General features: G+C 36.4%; 1 long non-coding RNA gene across 1 annotated transcript; it reads right to left on the minus strand.

Moving 5' to 3' along the window:
* Positions 1-847: 847 nt before the first annotated feature.
* Positions 848-15617, minus strand: LOC138848963 (uncharacterized). The gene is made up of 2 exons (XR_011387209.2): positions 15486-15617; positions 848-1734 (listed from the first exon to the last, which is right to left on the minus strand). It is a non-coding gene; the product is annotated as an uncharacterized LOC138848963 (long non-coding RNA).
* Between the last annotated feature and the right edge of the window lie 1798 nt (positions 15618-17415).

Consider the following 17415-nt stretch of genomic DNA (forward strand, 5'->3'; position numbering starts at 1 on the left):
TTCAAACCCATCAAGGTGGCATGTACCAATGCCATCTCACTAGTCAAAGTGCTCAGTTTCAGTTCACAATTGATCACAATGATAAGATTAAGAGTCAAAGGGATCACATAAACAAGACTAGTGTCTGCTAATACTAACTGATAGAATTAAAAAGGAGAGAATGATCCAACATGGGAAGCAGGATACACAGCAGACTCATAGAATGGCAGATGTCCTAAACAGCACTCTGGCCTCATAATCAGCCCTTAAGGCATTTGGATCCAGCTAAAAAGCCCATGAGAGTATTTCAGGCATGGAAAGCCAAGACACTCTGGCAAAAAAAAAAAAAAAAGGGCCTAAATGAAAGATCTCTGTGAGATCCCAGCAGAAAGAATGGGCCATCAAAGAAGGAGGTACCTTTCTCTGAAGGGAGGAGAGAACTTCCACTTTGACTATGACTTTGTCTAAATAAGATCTGAGTTGGTGAACTCAAGAGGCTTCCATAGCCTTGGCAGCTCATGACAAGAGCCTTGGGTGATTACTGACATCATAAATAAGAGTGTAAATTGTTAAATCCATAGCAGGAGTCACTGTGCATTACTCCTCATGTAGGGTCTCTGTCCTTCATGTGTTGTACTATGTGAATTAACAGTGTAACTAGTACTCAAACAGTATTTTATACTTTGTGCTTCGGTGTGGGTGCAAACTGTTGAAATCTTTACTTAGTATATACTAAATTGATCTTCTGTATATAAAGATAATTGAAAATGAATCTTGATGTGATTGGGATGGGAGAGGGAGTGGGAGATTGGATGGTTGCAGGTGGGAGGGAGGTTATCGGGGGGAAAAAGCCACTATAATCCAAAAGTTTTACTTTGGAAATTTATATTTATTAAATAATTTTTTTTAAAAAGGAAGTCAATCAATTCAGTTGTGTGATATTAAAATGCAATAAAGAGTTTTTGAGATAGTGAGGAGGAATTAGCAAAGGTTGCTATTGAGATTGTTCAAACAATCCTCAGAAAGCCACAAAAAAGTGTGTTTATTTTTGGAACATTAAATAATCTATTAAAGACACATTTGTTTTGCCAAAATTCTGTGCTTTGGGGGTCTGGAACACCTTTCAACACATTGAATTTTTGTCTACCTGTTTGGTTTCCTTAATTTGGAAGTGACAAAAAGAAAAGAGAAAATAATACTGTATAATAAAAGGGGAAAAAAAAGTTTTTCTTGAGCTTCCTGGCTATATCTGATGTTTAGCTAATTTCTATCTTTAACTAACATCTTTGAATCATGATAAATGCTTTGTCTTTGAAATTTTATTTTAAAAACATGTTATTTGATTTATAAATTTAAAATCATCTTTTGAAGACACTAATAATTATAAGATAAACTAAACAAATGACAATGATTGTTGAAAAACACATTTTGGGCTGGTGCCATGGCTCAATAGGCTAATCCTCCGCCTGCGGTGCCTGGCACACTGGGTTCTAGTCCTGGTCGGGGTGCCAGATTCTGTCCCGTTTGCTCCTCTTCCAGTCCGGCTCTCTGCTGTGGCCCGTGAGTGCAGTGGACGATGGCCCAAGTGCTGGGCCCTGTACCCGCATGGGAGACTAGGAGGAAGCACCTGGCTCTGGGCTTCGGATAGGAACAGTGTGCTGGCCACAGCACGCTGGCCACAGCGGCCATTGGAGGGTGAACCAACGACAACGGAAGACTTTTCTCTCTGCCTCTCTCTCTCACTGTCCACTCTGCCTGTAAAAAAAAAAAAAAAAAAAAAAAAGAAATAAAAACACATTTCGTTGTTTGATATTAATAGTAATGAGAAATGCATTTGGAATTACATTTTAGTTGTTTGTAAATGCTATCACAATGTTTCTTCTAACCTGAAAGAAGGAGTTCTGCTACTCCATTAAATTTATTTTCCACATGTAATAGACCCCACCAACCCCACAAAATTTATGCATTAAAATCTAAACCCAGTTTAATAGTATTTGCATTTGTGTCTTTGGGAGGTAATTAGAAAACGAAGTTCACGTCCTTCTAAGTACAATTAGTGCTTTCAATAAAAGCACCAGAGGGCTCCCTCTAACCTTACCCCATATGTCCCAGCAAGAACATAATCTATGAACCAGAAAACAGGCCCTTAATAAACATCCAGCCTACCAGCACCTGAATGTTTGAATTTGTATCCTTTAGAACTGTGGGAAATAAATGTCTCTTGTTTATAATCCACCTAATCTATGGACGTTGGTTACAGTGGTCAGAACAGAGTAGGACATCCAAGAGCTTCCACAAGAAACGTTAGGTACACAGGAAGATGCGTATTGCTAGGATAGTGACTGTCTTTCTGGAAAGAGACATCATTCTACAACATGGATCTTCATAAATGAATGTTTTCCAAAAAATTTAACTATACTTTTTGCTTATACTTTTTAATGATTGAAAAAGCAGCAGTTTCCACTTTGGTGGTCAGGGAGAGTGGCTTCAAATCTTTTAAAATTTGTTAAAATATTGGATCTGCAAGATGAAATAATGTAAGTCCACTTGAGAACGGTGGTATGGTTATCAACACATAAACAATGACCATGTCTCAGACACTTCCATCCATGAATAGATACCTACTTCTTCAGAAACAACTCTTGTACACTTAATATTGAACCACGAATATTATAGCCAACAGAACGCAAAAGTTCTTTCCTTCCATGATAATGACAACTCATTTAAACTTCCGATGAAAATTATGATTGAACAGCATGTGTACATTTTTTCTCAGAACCAAAATGAATTCATGGTAACCATTTCAATATCACAGCTCTTCTCTGTTTCTCCTCAGTAATCATAATGGATTTCTAGCTTCAGTCATCGTTTAAACAGAGAAACAATTCTTTAGATACTCCTCAGCATAATATAGATCTAGGCTCAATAAATGCAAATTGGGATAAAAACTCATAAATGCTGGTGTTTGTTAGTGTGATGAAATGGGAAAATACACTTTTTAAAAGCAGCACAAATTGCTACTCATGCTGATATAACTTTACTGAGTTGTCAAACACCAAAAAACATGGGATTACACTAGCTCTGCTTACATGCTAATATTCTGATAATAAATGCTGTAGATAACAATAGACTATGAAAATGTTGAAACAAATTACATAAATATAAGCATTATCACCTCATAATTATTTATTTGGTTTTCATTCATAAATGTATATGTAGTGACTAATATAGTAATGTAATGCAATAAAGAGCAAATGAATTAAAATAATGTGGCTGAGAGTGAGAACACTACTTTTTTTCTATCCTATAGAGATTATCAATGAATATTATGGTTTCATGTCAAAACATTTTTAAGCTATGCAAGTTACATGTCCATTAACAAATAAATTATAGCTGCCAGGTTCGCAGAGATGTGCCATAAAATAAATGGTTGATTATGACGAAGTTTTGCCTTTTAGAATTCTTAGAGCTTTCAAGAATTTCAACTGAAGCAGATAACTGTCAAATAAAATTTCAACTCTCATAAGCATATTTTAAATATTATAATTTTGTTCTTATTCTTGGGCTCTGAGAATTACCAGCATCTCTCTTCACTATGATATATGGTTCATTTTTATTTGATAGCTGTCAGGAAATGTATAAATCCATCAGAGACCTTTATGATATTTCAGTTAGAGAACTAGGCATTAAGTTAATATTTTGCCTCCCCTCACAACATAGAAAAATTGGCTCCTTTCCCAAAATAACATTTAATACAAGTGCACATAAAATATATAAATTGGGGATGGCATTGTGGTGTAGCATGTAAAGCCACCACCTCAGACACTGGCATCCCTTAAGAGCACAGGAATGCGTCCCAGATACTCCAGTTATAATCCTCTTCCTTTATAATGTGCCTGGGTGAGCAGCAGAAGGTGACCCTAGTGCTTAGGCCACTGCACATATGTGTGAGACCTGGGGAAAACTTCAGGTTCCTAGCTTCAGACTGGCACAGCCCCAGATGTTGTGGCCATGTGCGGAATGAACCAGAGGATGGAAGATCTCCCTCTCTTTCTCTCTGTGACTCTGACTTCCAAATAAATAATCTTCTAAGAAATGTAACTTATATGTTACTTGTTAGTTTTTGAAGATATGCAGACTTGTTCATTTTCACAAACGTGTCAATAAGCATTGTGCTCTACAGTATAAAAGAGATTGATAAATAAAATACACTAAGTGGCTTCAAAGATTTTTTAATCTACCTAATCAATAAAATGGGTCACCAATAGTAGTAACACAATGTAAAATGGGAATATGCAAAAGAGATTTTTACTTGAGGGCTTGAAAAAGTATTAAGAAGAGGTAATAAGATAGAACTTTAAAATATACAGGGATCTATTTTGGATAAAATGTCACCAGGTTAATTGAACAATATGAAAAGAGAAATAGAAATGAGAAACTACATATCATCAGTAGAGAATAATAATATAATAACTTAGTTGGATAAGTTCAGTGCATAATTATGAGACAAACATAGAAAAATATCAAATATCCTTTATTTTTCAGAATGAAAGATTTGGAGATTACATTGTAGATAATAAGAATGCATTGCAACTGGTATATGTTTTTTTTTTTTCCCCTAGGGCATACATACACTTTGTGGTGATAGTATGCCTTTAAGAGCAATAACCTGGTGGTACAGGAAAAGGCATCTTGGAACAACAAATAAGCTGAGTTGGAGATACAGACACATATATGAGGACCACCCATCCAGGTGCTATATAATTACTTTGGATTGATATTTTCAGCGAACTTCAGAAATATATATACCTATTAAAGATGAGAGTATAAGAAAATTGAGAAATTAAAAGACCAAACTGTTTAGAGAAGAAACTTATTCAACTAAGGAAGAGAGCAGATTAGGATTCAGTGTTTTCCCAGAGCTACATTTGGACCATATGCTAACACTTCAGGCACTTATCTGCTATAAAATTGACTTTCCCAAATTAACTCACATGAAAATGCTTTATTGAATTTAGTTTCGGGGAGAAAAGTGTATTTTATGATTCCTATCAAACATCTGGCTTAAATTCTCAGACATATCCTTAATTATAGCACATTATAAGCTATTTCACCTCAAAATTAATAGATATTGTATGTCTTTGGAAACGTACTAAATTCTTACCAAAATGGTTTTTGCTAAATACTCACATTGCTCAATTATTCTTGACTCTGCAGATAACTTCACATATGTCTTCTATTTTATATTCATTCTATGGGATGAGAATTCTGCTCTTGCCTTTTAGTGTGACACTGATCTTAGGAACACTGATATTTCAGTGGTGTTCATTCTAAAATATTGGTAAAGTTTTATTGTCTTGTCACCGTTGAGCTACTTGTCAACAACTGGCTTTGTTGTTGCTAATATTCTATTATCCTTATCATCCATAAAGAAATCTTAAGCATCTGAGCTATCATTTCTTGGTAAGAAATTGTTGCAGTGTTCCTATATTTTTCAAATAAATAGTTATTAAAAATCATTCTGGGGCAGGCATTTGCCCTAACAATTGATATGCCTGTGTTCAATATTGAATAGATGGATTTGGTACCTGGCTCTGGCTTCTGAATCCAGCTTCCTGATAATGTAGACCCTGAGAGGCAGCAGTGATGGTTGAAGTAACTGGGTTCCTGTCACAGACGTTGGAGACCTAGATGGTGTTCCTACATCCCAGCTTCAGCCTGGCCCAAACCCAGCTGTTGCAAGCATTTGAGGTGTGAACCCGTAGATAGGAGCTCTGCCTATTTCTTTCTCTCTATCAAATACATGCAAACATAAATTTATAATTTTTAAAGAAAGAAAAATAATAAATTCTTTCTTAATCCTAATCTCCTAAGAAACGAAGCCAGTAAGCACATCCTGTGCAGTACAAACCAAGAGCAGCATAAATAAATAAAAAAGAGAAATGAGTTAGATAAGGCACAAAGCACCTGGGGGCACACTATCTAGTTGGAAACAGCCTCCCAGGAAAACACAGTGAGTGGTTTGGTACTTAGCGCATGGTCAGATATTCTATACACTTATGTATGTGTATCTATTTTGTTCTATTAGTCCATAAGAAAAGTTCTGTAAAAAATCTCATAATTTTGTATTTGTATATTTCTCCTTTTAGGTGTCTCAATTGCCTGTAATATATCTGAACCCATATTGCTGGTTGCATGCATATTTGGAAGTTGTTAACATCCCTAGAGAATTGGATCTTTTCTCATTAAAAAGTATCCTGACTCTACTCATGTTTCCTGCCTGAAAGCTCCCCTAAGGCTGACCTATCTTGCCCAACTGGTTTCCCTTTTCTCTTGAATCTTGAACCCCTGCAAATCCTTGCTGCTGTGGTACCTCTCAGTGCCTTCAAGAAATTTTTAATTTTTTAAGTAATTTTTGAGGTTTTTAACTTGTTCTCAAAACGAACTTTGGTTCATAACAACTTATTTCTAAAAATGGGACCTGTCAGACACCTTATCCCTAAAAAGCAGATAAAATGTTAAAAATTTTTTAAAAAAAGCAAAATAACACTAATTGAACAAGGTTTTAGAAATTGTAGAATTGCCGGCGCCGTGGCTCACTAGGCTAATCCTCCGCCTAGCGGCGCCGGCATACCGGGTTCTAGTCCCGGTTGGGGCACCGGATTCTGTCCCGGTTGCCCCTCTTCCAGGCCAGCTCTCTGCTGTGGCCAGGGAGTGCAGTGGAGGATGGCCCAGGTGCTTGGGCCCTGCACCCCATGGGAGACCAGGAAAAGCACCTGGCTCCTGGCTCCTGCCATTGGATCAGCGCGGTGCGCCGGCCGCAGCGCGCTGGCCGCGGCGGCCATTGGAGGGTGAACCAATGGCAAAGGAAGACCTTTCTCTCTGTCTCTCTCTCACTGTCCACTCTGCCTGTCAAAAAAAAAAAAAAAGAAATTGTAGAATTATAACGCAAGCACAAATAATTCTAAAATATAGTAAAATAATTTAAGTATAAAAATTCAATAATTTCTTAAATGTTCAGTATTGTTTGGCTACAAATTTGAAAACTATTAAAATATAATTTCCATAGATTTTGGCTCTATGGTATATTTTAAGTTTTATTTTCCTTCAGAAAAGAAAAATGAGTCCAGAAGACTCATATAAAAACTTAGAGCTCTTTAATCACTGCTTCTGAGTCATTAAACTTTCTTGAAAAAGGGGATAACAAATTATTTCTTAGATAACTACTATCATCTCATTGGATATTTGTAAGATTTTCACTTCATTAGCTATATAAGAAAACAAACGTATCAATTTATTCATATATATATATTAAATAGTAACGAAGAATAGACACATAGTGCCACATACACTAGAAGATACAATTTGAGTTATCTGTACCCCCATGTTCACTGCAGCAGAATTCACAACAGCTAAGACATGGAATCAAACCAAGTGTTCATCAATTGTTGACTAGATAAAGAAATTATGGTATATATACACTGTGGAATAGTACTCAGCTGTAAAAAAACAAAAAAAAAAATGAAATTCTGTCTTTTGCAACAAGATGGATGCAACGGGCCAGCGCCGTGGCTCACTTGGTTAATCCTCCGCTTGCGGCACTGGCACCGGCATCCCATACAGGTGCCAGGTTCTAGTCCCAGTTGCTCTTCTTCCAGTCCAGCTCTCTGCTGTGGCCCCAGAGGGCAGTGGAGAATGGCCCAAATGCTTGGTCCCTGCACCTACATGGGAGACCAGGAGGAAGCATCTGGCTCCTGGCTTCGGATTGGTGTAGCGCCAGCCTTGGCGGCCATTTGGGGAGTGAACCAACAGAAGGAAGACCTCTCTCTCTCTCTCTCTGTTTCCCTCTCTCTCTCTCTCTTTCTCTCTCACTGCCTGTAACTCTACCTGTCAAATAAAAAAAAAAAAGATGGATGCAACTGGAAACTATCATATTACTGAAATAAGCCAGTCCCAAAAAGACAGATATTATATGCTTTCCCTGATTCGAGGTAACTACTAGAATATGTAAAATGTGGTGTTATTGGAATGAATGCACATTTTGATATTCAGTGATTGTCTGTGTCTTCCACTGAGGAACAGTGTTGTTTTTTTCTTATTATATGTTGAACTCTTCTACTTCATGTAGTGTTTATGATCATTAAATAATTTTTTAATTTAAAAATTTAAAAAGCAGAAACATGAAAAAAAATACAATTGCCCACAGGCCCAGAAGATTCATTAAACATATATATATATATATGTTTTATATATATATATATATGATTACAGAAGGTCAGAGAGGCAAAATATAATTTTAAGGGCCAATAAACTCTATACCTCCTGCATAGATCACAATCAGGCAACACCTTGCTGAACAGATGGCCTGCAGTGGTGTGCAATGATGTGCTCAAATGCTCCCTCATTTTCTAGGTCTATGATCTAGCAATGGAAGTAGCACGTTTGCACAATACTTCTTAGTGCCCAGAATATTACTACTGCTTTGGGTCTCCCCTTATAATTTGAATACCTTAGATAAAAACTGATTATTATATAGTTTTTAGTGTGAAGAATGTAATGTGGAAGTCTCATTATATAATGCAAGAATAAAATATTAAGTTCTTTTCTGTTTAATATATTAAAAGTATTTTGTGGCGCCGGCACTGTGGCATAGCAGCAGGTAAATCCACCATCTGCAGTGCCAGCAACCCATATGGGTGCCAGTTCAAGACCTGGCTGCTCCACTTCCAATCAAGTTCTCTAAGGCCTACATAAGCAGTAGAAGATGGCCCAAGTGTTTGGCCCCTGTATCTGTGTGGAAGACCTGGAAGAAACTCCTGGCTCCTGCTGGCCATCTGAGGAGTGAAGTAGCAGATGGAAGATCTCTCTCTCTCTCTCGCTCTCTCTCTCTCTGCCTCTGCCTCTCTGTAACTCTGTCTTTCAAATAAATAATCTTTAAAAATAAATAAATAAATAAAAGTATTATATAATAATAGAGATTAAAATATAAAAATATATTATCAAAGAAATACAGAGATTAATGATTATACTTCCATGAACATGGTGTCACAGAGGTGGATAGGTAATAAAACACTATCTAATAAATCCAGTATATAGCATAACAAAACACAAACATTTTTTTTCCCTTAGTTCTGGCACTGTGAAAAATTTTATGAATATTTATCTATACTTACATATCTTCACTATCACCAAAAAAAAGTTTTAGAGTGAAGAAATAAAAATTAAAAAATAATATGTAAAGTTGCATACAAAGATATGCCTTAAATTTTGGCCATGATTAGTAAATTAGAAAAAACGAAAAAACTCAAGGGGTCACTCTTTCTAATAGCACATTGGTCCAGGCAAATGATCTGCCTAGACTGTTAGCAATAGGCAAAGAACTACTATTCCAGACTCATAGTAAAGGAAGAGCAAGGCACTACAGTTCAATTACAAATATATGCATGTGAACACAGGCAAAACAAAACTGAGCTGTAACTTCTAATGCTGTGGATCCAAATATTAGCAAAGTAATATTGCCCTGTGTGAATCAAAAGGAAAAGTAACATAAGCTTAAACAAAATTCCCCTAAGTGACAGAGAAATAGAACTATGGAAACAATAATGAAAGGCATCAAGTGTATGGGCTAGTTAAAAATGTTGACCTAAATAATGCAATTTTATGATTAAAATTTGACAGTGTCAATCATCTTAATGTTCACAATATTGTTAGCTGTCTTTCTGTGCCATGGGTGCAGATGGAAGAATGTTGCTGTGAAGAAGCATAGAACAGGGCAAGGGACAGTAAACAAAAGAATCATATAGCTTGTCAAAATACCAAAGACTTACATTAAGAGCAGATAAATTACGCAGAGGAAGAGCCAAATGACTAATCCCTGCACTAATATTTTCTTTTTTACCTCACATTAAGTCTGAATAGATCAAAACAAAAAATCCAAAGGAGTTAGTCTTCAAGAATTTACCAATCATCTTTCTTAGATTTTAATCTCTAATCTTATAATACCCTTCTGAAATATCCAATGCCTTTTGAGTAAATTGAACAACAGGTCCAAATTATATATGAAGAGAGAATACAGTTTTTCTGAATGATGCGAACCCACATTGTTGTCCCTTTACTGAAAAATATCCCAGAACATACACCATTCCTTTTCAAACAAATGTTATTTGTATTTTCCTTAGACATTGGGATGGAAAGGTAATTTAAAAAAATATGTTGTCACTCTAGAGAAATGTATATTTACACAGTGAAACACAGATATTCACACTTCAACTGAAAGGATTGAATCTATTACGTAATTTCAGAGGCAGAAACACATTATTAAGAGATTCTTTTGTGTTTTTTATTCTGGTCTACCAATGCATAAGATTGTGACCAACACATGGAGCTTGTAGATCTGCATTTCTCCTCACTTTTTTATATTTTACAAATTGTGCAAATTTGTGAAGTATCTTGCTTAATTCCTGAAGAGTTGGTGTTGAAACCCTTTTGCTTTTAGCAAGATGCTATTTCTATCTCTAATTACTCATCCAAGAAAGAAACATCTGTTGTTGCTCATTACCATTTTCTTCTCATTTCCTTATAGCCTTATGTATTTTGAAATTATCTTGGATTATGCTATTACATTTCTCTAATATTTCTGATAGAACTGAATAAAACTCTATAAAAAGCCAATCAGAACTGTACCATACTGCATCTAGAGACAAAGAGCAGTGATCTTGCCCTCATCAATTTTCTTTTTCTCTTTTGATTCACATCATTATTTATAATTCAGTTGTAATTCAAAAATTCAGTTGCAATTTTAAGATTTCAGAAATTAAACCTTAATGTAGGAGACAAGAAATCAAGTCTCCTCTTTTAGCTGCAGCATTGGTAGACTTTTTTTTTTAAGGCAGACTTAGACAGTGAGAGAGACAGAGAGAAAGGTCTTCCTTCCGTTGGTTCACCCCCCCCCCAAATGGCTGCCATAGCTGGCTCGCTGCACCGATCCGAAGCCAGGAGCCAGGTGCCTCCTCCTGGTCTCCCATGCGGTTGCAGGGCCCAAGCAGTTGGGCCATCCTCCACTGCCTTCCCGGGTCACAGCAGAGAGCTGGACTGGAAGAGGAGCAACTGAGACAGAATCCAGCGCCCCAAGAGGGACTAGAACCTGGGGTGCCGGCGCTGTAGGTGGAGGATTAGCCAAGTGAGCCATGGTGCCGGCCCATTGGTAGACTTATTACTTACATTTATTACAAGTTCTGTGATTTCACTCCTGAAAGAAGAATTTAGTCCTATTAATGAAGACTTCATTATTCCATTTTAATAGGCTATTGTTGGGAAAGATGCACTAAAGAAATATTAAAAATAATACTTTTCACTATAATTCCATATTATAATACAAGGCCAATTCCATAAAACATGTCAATAGAATATAGCTCAATCATTATCTCTTGGCTTTATATCTATTTTATTTGTTCGAATGGCTTCTTTAGGTAATAGTGATTAGAATTTCCAAAGTATTTTTCTGATCTTTTCTCATTCTGCAGAAAATAATAGTGGCTTTCCATTGGTTGACATTTAAGAATCCCCATATCTTAGCCTTGACATATTGATCAAATCTGTCTTCTCCCATTTCTTTTTTTTTTAATTTTTTTTTTTTATTTTTTGACAGGCAGAGTGGATGAGAGAGACAGAGAGAAAGGTCTTCCTTTTTCCATTGGTTCACCCCTCAATGGCCGCTTCGGCTGGTGCGCTGCTGCCAGCGCACCGCGCTGATCCATAGTCAGGAGCCAGGTTTTTCTCCTGGTATCCCTTGCGGGTGCAGGGCCCAAACACTTGGGCCATCCTCCACTGCCTTCCCGGGCCACAGCAGAGAGCTGGACTGGAAGAGGAGTGACCGGAACAGAATCCAGCGCCTCAACCAGGACTAGAACCCAGGGTGCCGGTGCAGCAGACAGAGGATTAGCCTGTTGAGCCATGGCACCGGCCTGTCTTCTCCCATTTCTTTATGAACATTTTTCCCTCAAATCCATGTGATTGTTTTCTATTATCTGTCCTTCATATGCACCATATAGATTATTTCATCTGCTTTTTATATTGAATTGCTTTGTTGAAGAACAATTTACATACATACACAGATAATGCATGTACAATGCCTCAAACTTAAACATATATCCACAAAAATCATCCCACCAGTGGGAATAAAGAACCTTTCTTCTGCCCCAGAAAGTCCAGTTGTTTCCATCCTGCAGCCATTGCTCTGATTTCTATCGTAATATATTAGACTGCCTATGCTTAAGCTTCCTGCAAGGGGAATCATACTATATACAACAGATATTCACAAGCTTAATGGAAAATGTGCATTGCTGCTCAATTTCATGTCTCCATGAACTTTCTGAGGGACACTCATATACCATTTAGTGTCTCTTTTCTTCTACCTAACAATGTTCTTCAGAAAGAACTATGTCACTAGTAGTTGAGTCTGTGAAATATTGAGTTCTATTTTATTGAATAAACTCAAAACAATAAGCTTATTCAATTCTGTATTTGATGGGAATTTGGATTTTTTTAAATTAGAGATTTTATTAGTAAAAGTATTACGAACATGCATGTTTCATCCAGATTTTGATCCACATTATTGACAAAATAAAATGTGTTCTTTTTACTTCACAATAGCCTTCATTTAAAGTTAACTTTAAAAGTTTGCTTTTCCTGAGAATCCTAGAACAATGTGGTCTCATCCTATCTGTACTGTTGAAATAATTTATTAAGAAGTTATATCAGTGTGCTCTGTTTTATTAGTTATCTTTAGGACATGATGCACATGCCATGTAATGATAAACATTTCTAAATCTCTGAGAAAAAAATTAAAACTCCATTCCTCTTTTAGGCCAGTATTTAGCATATTTTTGCTCAAAAATTGTGGTGCTAACATGGAGAAAAATCATTGTAGCAGTCGGAGATGAAACACAAATGTTATACTCAAGAGCCACAGGATCAGTAAGCCCTACAGTTATAAAAATCCTTACTGAATTCTAGGCAGGAGGGGCAGGACAGAACATCTCACATGTAAGCTGGGAAGCTACTCTAATGTTTTATTCCAGTTTGGGGTGAGAGCTAGACATTAATGTGGATATGGCAGAAGCAGAGTGCTTCCTGAGGAGAGAGGCACAAGCACGAATTTGTCAGGTAAGCAAGGAAGTGACCCACTCAAGATTGGAGGGCTTCAAACATATTTTGGTTCCTCTCAAAATACTTATTCTGTAAATCCTGAAATTGTACCAATGCAGAAAGGGAAAATAAGGATATATTTTCAATGAGCTCAGTGTTGTAGGGAGAGACATGAAAAGTCTCTCTCTCTTTCTTCTCTCCTCTCCTTTCTTCTCTCTCTGCCTCCAACCCCCCCAAAAAAGTACATTAATAAATAAGACCCAGCTATATGCTACATATAAAAAACTTTAAGAACATGCACAGATTAAAAGTAACAAGAGGGAATAAGAGTTTTATGCAAATGGAACCCAAAAGAAAGCAAGGATAGTGTATTTCTATCACATAAAAGAGATTTTAAATCAAAACAAGTAAAAAGTAACAAGGAAGATCATTATATAAGAATAAAAGGTTAAGTCCAGTAAGAAGAAATAGCAATGGTGAATATACATGCACCCAATACCAGAACACTCAAATCATAAGGTAAATATTAATAGATCTAAGGAAAGAGATAGACATCAATGCAAATAGTCAGGGACTTTACCATTCCACTTTCAGAAATGAACTGTTCATCCAGACAGAAAATGAACAAAGAAACAGCAGTGTTAAACTGGAACTTAGATCAGCTGACTCTAACAGGCATTTATAGAACATTCTATCCAAAGCTGTAGAATACATAGCTTTCTCAGCACTACATGGCATTTGCTCTATGACAGATCATATGACTGTCACAAGGCAAATTTCAATAAATTTTTAAGGTAGGAATCATAAAAATTATTGTTACTAATATAATCAAAGCAATAACAAAAAATTGCAGTCTATTTAAATATATGGTAATTAAGCAATTTACTCTGGAAAAACCAATGTTAAAGAAGAAATTCAGCAGATATTTAAATTTCTTGAAAGGAATGAAAAGGAAACACAGCTTACCAAAACCTATAGGACACAGAAAAATTAGGGAAGTTTATAGCAATTAAGGTCTGCACCACAAAGCAGAAAGTCTATAAAGAAACTTGCTGTGTACCTCAAAGAACCAGGAAAAAAAATCAAATCCCAAATTAGTACAGAAAACAAATAACAAACTCAGAGCATAAAAAAGAAATAGACATGTATATACCCTATGTGTGTGTGTGTGTGCATATATATATATATATAGTCAATGAAATGAAGAGATGATTACTTGAAGACATAAAAATTTCCAAACCCTTAATCATATCAACTCAGAAAAAGGAGAGGCTTAAAAACATAAAAAAAGATAAAATGGGAGAAATTTAGACTCATACCACAAACACAGAGGTTGTTAGAGAGTATTATAAACAACTATATGGTAGCAAATTTGATGACCTATAAGAAATTGAAAATTTCCTGGACACACACCCCTTGATTTAAGAAGAAATAGAACAACTCAACAGAAAAGTAACAAGTAGGAAGATTGAGTCAGTAATATAAAGCCTCCTATCAAAGAAAAGGCCAGGATCAGAAGCCTTCCTTACTGAATTACTCCAAGATTTCCTTTAAATGAATAACAATACTTCTTAAATTATCTAAAAGAAAAGAAGAAGATGATGGTGATAAGGGAGTTCTTTCAAATTTATTCAGTAAGGCCGGCATAACCTTGATACCAAAACCAGACAAGGACACAATAAGAAAACTACAAGCTAGTATTTTTGATGAGCAAAACACAACCCAATTAATACCAAAACATTATTTACAATGATCAACTGGGATTCAATCCAAGGATGCAAGGATGGTTTAACATACACAAATCAATAAATGTAATAAATACACCACATCACAGAATGAAGAACAAATATGAAATGATTCAGAAGATGCAGAAAAGACATTTGATGAAAGTCAACATTGCTTCAAGTTTAAACACACTGAAACTATTAGGTGTAAAAACAATGTACCTCAACACACTACAGATTATATATAATAAACCAAGATAACATCTTAAAGAATGGGGAAAAGCTGAAGGCTTTCTCTGTAAGATCTGAAACATGACAAGGATGCCCACTGTTATCATTTTTATTCAAAACAATACTCAAAGTCCTAGCCAGAAAAATTAGTCAGGAGAAAGAAATAAAATGTACCCAAATCAGAAAGAGGAAGTCAAATTATTGCTGTTTGCAGATGACATGATCTGACAGAAAACTCAAAAAACTCTACAAAAATCTGTTAGAACTAACAAATTCAGCAGTTATACAATACAAAGTCAATGTGCAAATATGTTACGTAACAACAGTGAATTGTATGATAGAAGTCAAGAAAGCAATCTCATTTCTAATACCTATAAAAATAAAATACTTGGTGATAAATCTTACCAAAGAGGAGTGCCGGATGCTCGCCCATGAGAATCCAGCGTAGTAAAGACACGATCGCTGCTTGCTCGGTTCTCATGGAACTTTATTCATCCAGATGCAAGGCGAAAGAAAAGAAGCCAAGCCCTCATCCCCCTACGCAATCCTATCCACATTATATACCCTAGGTTCCCCTAGCAGGATGATCCCAGCCAATGGCTAGTCTGTTCACATGCAGTCCATGCAGGCACAGTCCAATCAAGTCGAAGGGCACATAGTGCCTCAGGTCGAAAGTTCATCTTGCTCCATCGGGGTTGTTTGTGTCTTCAGGACATCCTGTGGTTAGCACTTCCTTGATTTGTTTTTCTCAGCAGCCAGCACTTCCTTAACTTGTTTTGCACAAGTTGTTACAACAGGCCATGCAAACAGCAAAGTGAGGAAGTTCCCACAGGTGGCCAGCCTGTGGTTCCCCACAAGAAGAAAGATCTCTACAATGAAAATTATGAATCCTTGATGAAAGAAATTTAAAAAAAAACTAAAGTAAAATGTCCCACGTTCAGGGATTGGAAGAATCAGTATCATTAAAATAACCATAACACCCAAAGCAATTTATAGATTCAATGCAATTGCTATCAAAATACCAGTCATATTTTTTCATAGCACTAGGAAAAAAGCTCATAAAATTTATCTGTATAAGGGGTGGGCATTGTGGCCACATGAGGATAAGTCACCACTTAAAACACCTGCATCCCCTACCAGAGTGCCAGTTTAGGTTCTGACTTCTCCTCTCCTATCCAGTTTCCTGCTATTATGTCCTAAAAGGCAGCAGCAGATGGTGTTCAAGTGCTTGGGCCCCTGCCTCACACATAGGAGACCTAGACGAGTCCTAGGTTGCTGGTTTTAGCCAGATCCAAATCTGTATAATTCAGGCCTTTGTGGAATGAATCTAAAGAAGGAAAATCAAACTCCCCTCATGTCTCTGCCTCTCAGTCACACAATTAGATGAAACAAATATAGTTTTTTAAAATAAAATAAAATTATCATGGAACCACAAAGACCCCAAGTAGTCAAAGCAATCTTGAGAAAAGGAACAATGAAGAGTCATTATACTATCTGAATAAAATATATTACAAAGCCATAGCAATTTAAAAAACATGATATTGACATAAAAACAGATTGATCGACCAATAGAACAGACTCTGGAAGCAAAACCACACTCTACAGCCAACCGACCTTTTACAAAGGTGCAGTGACATGTACTGAATAAAGGATAGCCTCTTCAATAAATGGTGGTGAAGTATTTGCATATCTACAAGTGGAAGAATGAAACTGGACCCATTTCTTCCACCATGTACAAAAACCAACCCAAAACGGATTAAAGATCTAAAAATGAGACCTGAAACTTTGAAACTACTAGAATAAAACATTAGAAAAACATTTCAGGACATTGGAATGGGCAAGGATTTTCTGAATCAGACTCAAAAAGCAAAAATAGCCAAATGAGATTTCATGACACTAAAGAGCTTCTGCACAGCAAAAGAAAAAAATCCAAGTGAAAAAGATAATCTACAAATGGGAGAAAATATTTATTTGTTATATATCTGACAAGAGGTTAACAACCAGAATATATGAGGAATTCAATTCCATAGCAAACAGTAACTAAATAATCCAACCTAAAAATGAACACTAGAGGAAACACACCAAGAACAGCAGAGCCAGTCCATGTCCTCAGCCAAAAAGCAATTAATTGGACCTGGAGAGGAAATCACCAGCCCTGGCAGACCAAGTGAAAGGGGAATCCACAGGTTCACAGAGCTGCAGATAGCAGCAGGAGAGAGTGCTTGGTGAACTGCTTTTGAAAAAAAAAATGAACAAATAGGGAGGTGGTGCACCTCCCTCTCCCCTCCCCTAACACTGCAAGGACTGAGAAGCCATTCTGCTCTTTGGTTTGTTT

This window comes from Oryctolagus cuniculus, chromosome 3 (genome assembly GCF_051225735.1).
Source record: "Oryctolagus cuniculus isolate XC-2025 breed Fujian yellow rabbit chromosome 3, ASM5122573v1, whole genome shotgun sequence".
Classification (NCBI taxonomy): Eukaryota; Metazoa; Chordata; class Mammalia; order Lagomorpha; family Leporidae; genus Oryctolagus; species Oryctolagus cuniculus.